Raw genomic sequence first — 8,055 nt, 5'->3', positions numbered from 1 at the left:
GACCGTCGTGGCCGCCATGTCACGCTGGCTTGGGTGGTGAGCTAGCTGCAGAGTTCAATTTTTTTTTTTTTTAGGAACCAGGGTATTTTTATTTAATAAATTCCTACCACGTGTCAAAGGTCCTGAACCTAGTATTTGAAGGGGACTCATATTTTGGAGATCAGAGAGGAATGATTATGGCATGGAGAGGGAGAATCACCGAGTTTTTCTTTCCTTCATCTTTTCTTTGCAATTTTATGATTTCGAACCTCTAATTGATTATTGCCATGAGATCTGTTGCTAGTTTTTCTATTTCTCGTGTTATGGGAATTTCATGACTGTCATAAATTGAATCTTTAATTGGCAGTTGTGATTTATCAATACGGTTTGTTTATTCATATTATATGCTTACTTACTGCCTTGATCCACTTGGCTACATCCGCCCCCTCGCGTACTTACATTCCATTTTTACATTATTTAAATTCAAAAACAAAAGATTAAAGTTCGAAAATATCTCTTCTTTCTTATTTCTACGATATTCTTATTTCAAAGATAAGTTTGCTTGAGTAGCTAACATTGAAGTAATATCTATGAGTCTAGAATTGAACTTGGGAAAGCGAATTCTAAATTTCTATAGGATTGAATATTGTAAGATCTTGTACCTCAGCCTCGGGGAATAGATTCACGGTTAGGATAGAAATATACCTATTCGCCTTGCTTAGTCGCTATACAGAAATTAGACATGCATTCTTGTTCATTCTAATTTCGTAGCAATATAGGCGCTAGATTGACTTGAATAGGTGAGTAAGAACTCATGAATTCCTACATGCAATATTAACACTGTGACTAATAAACCAGATAAACCGAGTAGTCAATTCAGGTGAATAGCTCGACAGGATGGATAGTTGACCATAACACTGTAATCTTCCTTCTCATTGATCCTTACTCTAAATTTGCATACGTTTTCGGTGTGATCCTTAATCCTTGACACTCATTTTATAATTTTCTTAGCAGTTACAGTAATATCAACATTTGTGGTCAAACCTCTTGAACAAATATTTCATAATAGTTCGATCTAGACAATAGTTAAGAATAAGTCCTAGTAAGAACGATATTTTACTTCTCATTTTATTACTTGTCATTCTTGTGTGTGTATTTGGAAAAAACCATTATCAAATGAAAAGACAGATATTAAAACTTGCACGCTTTTTTTTCTCTGAAAATTAGCAATTTTAGGAAATTTTAGCGGCAGAGAGAAAACTCTTCGACCAAATATACTTAATGAAAAACCTTATGCTTTTGAATAACTAGATGGGAATTAGGGAATATCGGAAAATTCTTTGGTGATCAATTCTGGTCGATAAGGAAACCCTATATTAGAAAATAAATTGTGAACGATATTCCTTTACATTATCTTTCCAGAAAATTAAAATCAGATTAAAAGGTCCTCGTAACAAAGAAATTCTAAATGAAGCGTATAGTAGACTTGGTGGTCAGTTGGGGTAGAATCTAAGGACTTTATTTTTTGAAAGAATGTCTTTCATATTTATTTTGGTTGACTAGTTTGTCTTGTATATTTACATTGCTATTTAAAAGTGGACTAAATGAAATAATTCAAACGTAGTTAAGGTTTGAACTTCCATTTTCAGGTTTCATGATTGGTAGGTCAAACTTAACATACTAATTTGTTGAATTGTTAATAGATTATCCGGGAGTTAATTTAATAACCTATGTAATATTCTATTTATTTCATATTGTGATTATTTATTATTGTATGAATTGTATTAGTTATATAGAGGTTGCAGGTGCGTAATGCTATCGAATTGACTATGGAAAAATTCTTTGTAGAGAGCGCTCTTTCTGAATGACTCTACCGCGCGAATGTGAATATAGTCAGGATGCAGGTAGCGGTCACCTAATGGGAAACAAAAAAAAAAAAAAATGCAATCATTACTGGATTCGGTTATAGCATGACCATACAAATTTTACTTTGTTGAAGAAAAAAATTTGTGACGCATGTGATTAACTGACCTCTACCATCTACCAATATATTATACGTTAGTATATATAAGATTATAAGCACCCCTATTAGATAATTGTGACATTATATATCTTTAATGTCATTTAGCGTTGACTTGCAAATGTAACTTTTATTCCTTAATACATGACGGTTGTGCTATCCTTTTTATTTGTGTCAACTGTCAAGGTTAGCTGTTTATTTATTTAAGGAATTTTTACATGGTGTAGCTAATATATAAGAGTATTTAAGTATAATAGCTGCACTTTAAAACGTTATAATATATCCATAGCTGTATTGTGTATTCCAATTACCCTTCATAGCTATATAGTATTCACGGGAGGATTATTCTCCATCACTATTGTAACGACTAATCTTTCGTTCCTGAAAGTAATAATCAAGACAAGAAAAATGGCGACAAAGAATAATATTTGATTTCAAGAATTTGTGAGGGATTACAATCTTTATGAAATCTTAAATAAAAAGATGTAATCCTCTGATTCTTCTCCTCACGATACGGCCGTCAATCAAGGGCTTTGTTCTTGAATGGACAGATCACTTGTTGTTGATATTTCACTACGAATGCGGAGCCGATCTTTAATCACAAACGTAGAGGTATGGAAACTTGCGGCTCACCACTTGGTGCGAAGACTTCTAATTATGCGGAAGACTTGCGGCTGAGAGCTTCTCTATGTATCTTTCTTCCTCTTTTTTGGCTTTGTGAAGACCCCTATTTATAGTTGCAGGGGAGAGCTAGGGTTTGTATATGATTCGTTGAACCTTGTCATTTGAACACTTGGCGACATTTGATTGGTTCTTTTATTGTCTTGGCATGCTGCGTCACTTATGCACGTGGCATGATTTGACTGGTCCTTGACTTGACTTGGAGCGCCACGTCATTTGATACGTGGCACGGACCTTGAGCTAATAGAGTGGGCTCATCATGTGAAGTCCGATAAGATAGACTAGCCCAATTAAATTGGTCTTTCAATTACATCCATACCAATTGGACTTAAGCAATTAATCCAATTATATTAGCCCATAATATTTGTTCGGACTAATATACCTTGGATTTAATATAATTCGAATTTTTTGTGAATTTACTTTTAATAAAATTTCATCATCTACAACTATATTTCAGATACTCCTAACTAAACCAAATAGAAAAAAAAAATCACTTGTATTTTGTGCTTCCTAGTTTTCCATCGATAATCATGCCAGAAGCCCACTTGAACAGAGCATACTACGGCCCATCAATTCCTCCGCCGTCCGAAACCTACCACCGCCCTAGCCATGGCAGCGGTAGTGGCTGCTACTGCAATCCGTTCACCTATTGTTGTAGCTGTATCTTCAACTGTATCTGCACTTGCATCCGCCAAATTATATGCACTCTCTTAATCATCGCCGCTATCGTCGGATTTATCCCTTGGTTCATTCTCCGGCCAAACAAAGTCAATTTCCACGTTGCCGACTCTTCACTGAACCAGTTCGATTACTCTGTTCCAAACAATTCGCTTCTCTACAATCTCCACCTCAATGTCTCAATCAGAAACCCTAACAAGCGAATTGAGATTTACTATGATTTAATCGAAGCTGGTGGTTATTATCACGGGAATAGTTTTGAAAATTCCACTATTAATTGATTCGTTTTATCACAGTCATAAGAATACTACTAACTTGGATCGGGTGTTTGAAACAGAGCTACCTCTTCCTCATCTGCTGCTTTTCACACAGGAAAATTGTTGTTTGTATACAATTTTTCCGAGTAAAAACAGTGTATATGAAATTTTGTCATTTGTATACAATTTTTGGAGTAAATACAGTGTATTATTAAATAAACACCAAAATAAGCGATATTCACTGGGCCAAGAGCACCCCTCGAGTAAAAGCTTCCACGGACAGTTGACCAAAATGAGGATCCCAAATTTCATGAGCAATAGGTCTTACATGTAAAGGGTCTTGTACCCATGACTCAAAATTTCCTTGCCAAGCTATATGAAATAGATTTCCGGAAGTCCACATAAATATTATTGCTAATTGACCAAAGTAAGAAGCAAAAATATTTTGATAAAGAAGTTTGTCAGTAATATCATCATGACTCTCAAAGTCATGTGCGGTGGCAATACCAAACCAAATACGATGAGTAGCTACTGGAGTCTTGGGCTAAGCCTTGGCTAAACCTTAGAAATCGTAATGCTAATGTATTTTCCATTTTTTTTAGTGTAAGTACAATGTATTTTGTATTTCGCCGGAGATCTCACCGGCCGATTCGATTAATTTTATTCTTCATTTTTAAATACAGTGTATTTTGTATTTTCACCGGAGATTTGACCCGATTTGACTGTTCTTCATTTTTGAGTGTAAATACGTTGTATTTTTTGTATTCGATTGTTTTTCTGTATTGGCGAAGGAGAAACTATGTATTTGCATACACCCAAATATATGCGAAACAGGTAAAATATAGCTGTATTTGGCTGACTGTATTTTGGAACTGTGTATTTAGATACACGCGAAATAGCTACGAATTGTAATTTTGAAAATAGTAGCTACGATTGATTAGAAGCCTAGAAACTGTATTTATGTAAGTTACCCTTTTTTAATACAAAAAAGACGGTTTAAATTTGGTGGCGTCAACAAAAATTGCAATAAATTACGTATTATAAAGTAGGACTGCTTATTATGCACGTTGAGAGCTCTTTTGTCTGGGACGGAGTTGGATCCTTTTTTTTTATTTCTATCTCGAAAGTCATCCATATAAGCAGCATATGGATATCTGCTGATTTAAGTAAAAAGGATCAATTTTACCCTTTAGCTATGGAAAAATAGCTATCACTTTTGGTATTATAGGAAAATTATTTATTTACCGAAAGAAAAAAAAAATTTCGACATTACTCAAGTGGTCCATTGATATCCTTTAAAATTAACAAACATTCACGTGTAACTAAAAAATGGTCAAAGGCCCAACTTTTATCCTTAACTATGCGAAATGTAACAATTTTATGTGAGTCGTACGGTGAGAGTCACGCGTACAATAACGGGCGGGTTTTGGGGGGGGGGGAGGGTTGCATCTGTACATGTTGTGTGGTGCTCTTAGGCATAAGATTACTTATGCTCTCGTTGTTGCGAAAATAGCTTAATATTGTCATTATTCACTAACAGATCAGGTCCGGAGACATACATGTCTCTAATTAGTCCAAGTAAAAAAGTCGTCTCCAATTAAATGGAAAAACTTAAATTTGGGGCTTGAAGTACAGCATGTGTGGGAGCAGAAAGTGCAGAGATGGGGCATGAAAAAAGACAGAGTTTTAAAAAGGGGAAAATTACACATTCGGCAAGTCGGTAAAAAAAAAAAAAAAGTACATTCACTAGATATACTAATCTATCTATACTATTTTAAAAGCATGAATATAGGAATCACAATTACAAATAATATTATCTAATATTTTTTACTAGAATTGAGATTGATTGGGAATAACGTGCAACTACACGTTTATATAGACTAGTTTGTATAAAAGTGTATATCATACATTAATATAAATATACGTTTGCTAGCTATTATTTTGGTGGCGGCTATTTATGTCAATTTATGTTTTAAAAAATAGTGAAGAGAGAAGCATAGAATAGTACAAAATGAGAAAAAAACCTGCTTATGGGTTATTTTTCATACAATGCATAATGTGTAACTGCTACCTACAATTCTTACAGCAAGAACTCACAAAGAATCATAAATCAAAGAATTTTCTTACGATGATCTTTACACTAATTTCTCCAACTTTTTTGGTAAAGGCATCAACGATATGTCTTGAAAGCTCATCTTCATCAAAATAAACTCGTGGCAGGTGTCAAAAGAACATGCTTAACTAAACCCCTATAATAATGACCTCAGGATTTTTTTTAAGTGAAGTTTGTGGGTGTATTCTCCTCCGTGAATGAAAGTCTAATTGTTCCATTTACTTGGAAGCACATGTTTTTTAATTGTACTAATTGAACGAAATAGAGGCGTAAGTGTGTTCCCTAAACTTGACTGCTAGTGAATAATGACACTATTGAGCTATTTTAAGTGAGAGCACAAGTGAATCCAATTATTAACGGAGGACAATTTATTTTTATTTTTATTTGGTATAAGTTTTGGGCATATTTGGCACGTTTCCCTTTTTTTAGTTACTCGTGGATGTCCATTAGTTTGAGGGATATAAATAGACAACTTAAGTAATGGCGAGAGCTTTTTGGGAACAAAAACAACAACAGGTATAGGCATTCTATTTTCCAATAATTGAAGGACAAATTGTACCCTTTTCATATTTTCAATATCGTCCGTTGTGGGAAATACTAAGAGGAAAATCTACTTCCATACATTGCATTTATCTCATAATGTAAATGGAAGATGCCTTTTTTCGAAGTATACCTTTTGATATTTATGGTTAAAGGTTATGATGGGGTAGGAAGTGTTACGTTATCTCTAACCAAAGGATTCAGGTTCGATATTTGAAAATTGAGCTGTCTTTGCTAGAAAGCCAATCTTTGGAGAATAGTCCCTTGGTTTAAATTTATTTGGCATGAAGATTTTTATTGTGCCTATTATGATAATAGTTTTGTGAGATTTCTTTTGGTCTTACAAGTTAGTGGATACAATGTTTTAGATAGAAATTAAAGTTTTACATTTAACTCAACATGAAATTAGCGAAGAAAGAAAGACACTTAAAATTTGTAATCTTAAACATGCCATGACATTGCATGGGTGATTCTAAGATTTTCAAGACTTGTGTCTTAAACAAATGATAACATTTGTGTGGTTACAAAAACTTTTCTTATCCAAAAATATGTAAATGTATCATTCTTTTATAAAATGAACTAATAAGGAAATAATGTCAAACACAATAAAACGCATGGAGAAATAGTGCCAAATAATATGTACTCCTTAACGTCTGGATGTCCCAAGGGCCTTTATTTGATGACTGAAAAACCATACTTGAATATTTCAGCTGATCAGATTGATATTTTTAGCGTTTGAGATATACATACACAACCAAGAGCATAGTCCGGTATCTGATATGTTTACATTATTTAATGGATCGATATAACTTGCAGTCACTGATAGTGTAATAAATTCTTCACTATCAGTGTAATTTTAACCTGCTACTGTAGAAGGCAGCTTGCCTTATTGGAGGTTTAAAGTGGCTAAAGATTACAATGAGCAAATGGTGAGCTTAAGCTTCACAAAGCAACTCGATGGATTTGATTAAATGTTCAAATGCCACAGAAGGCTCTAACAGCGTATTCCATTTGATCATCTACATGTTCGGCAAAGAAATCCAATAATTCCAAGTTATTAAATGGTAGAAACCTCATAGGGTGCTTCTCGTCAACAAGCTCTTCTGGTATAACTATCATCCCGTCGATATATGAGAATTGTGCCAGTGTGTACCTTGGTTCAGTTTCCCTCACCATCACCCTGTGTTCTGGACCACTCAATCTGTCGTTGCTCCATGCCTTTGCCACAATTTATAGTTAATTAGTCAGTGTTTAATAGTAACAATTACTTACATGACAAACTGTTTGGCAAGGTAATCACCATATGTTCCAGCGTTGTTGCATGTTTGAATGAAGTGTGCCACATGTTGCTTTGGATTACCTTGCCAAACACAAGACACACTGTAAGCATGGTGGAACTTACAAACACTTGCCAGCGGAAGGAAGAACCAGTTATTGACTTCATCAATCGATGGAGGCATGCAAGTCTAAACTGCAAAGAGAGACTTAGCGAAGCTTCGAGAATAGAGATGTGCATTCAAGGTATACATTGGGGTCTCACCTATATCTTGCAAGGCATAAAGCCTAAGACTTTTGAAGAATTGGCCACTCGTGCTCATGACATGGGGTTAAGCATGGCGTCGGCGGAAGTGAAGCGCCGCCGGTCTACGAATCCCGCAAAGGTAAAGACAAGCAAGAAGTAAAGAAAGCGGGGAGATATTTTTCCAAGACCGAAAACAAAGAATCCATGAACGTTAATGTTGCGCCTGTGAAGTTCACCACTAAAGTAAGCAAGAAGCAGAGCGTAA

At 34.9% G+C, this 8,055-nt stretch overlaps 1 pseudogene; it reads left to right on the top strand.

Annotated features, from left to right (window-relative positions):
- Positions 1 to 3,210: 3,210 nt before the first annotated feature.
- Positions 3,211 to 7,239, top strand: LOC132054271 (NDR1/HIN1-like protein 3; annotated as a pseudogene).
- Positions 7,240 to 8,055: the final 816 nt, after the last annotated feature.

The sequence above is a fragment of the Lycium ferocissimum genome, chromosome 4 (genome assembly GCF_029784015.1).
Source record: "Lycium ferocissimum isolate CSIRO_LF1 chromosome 4, AGI_CSIRO_Lferr_CH_V1, whole genome shotgun sequence".
NCBI classification, from domain to species: Eukaryota; Viridiplantae; Streptophyta; class Magnoliopsida; order Solanales; family Solanaceae; genus Lycium; species Lycium ferocissimum.
Note: the sequence above shows the minus strand (reverse complement) of the source record. Positions and strands in the feature narration are given on the sequence as shown.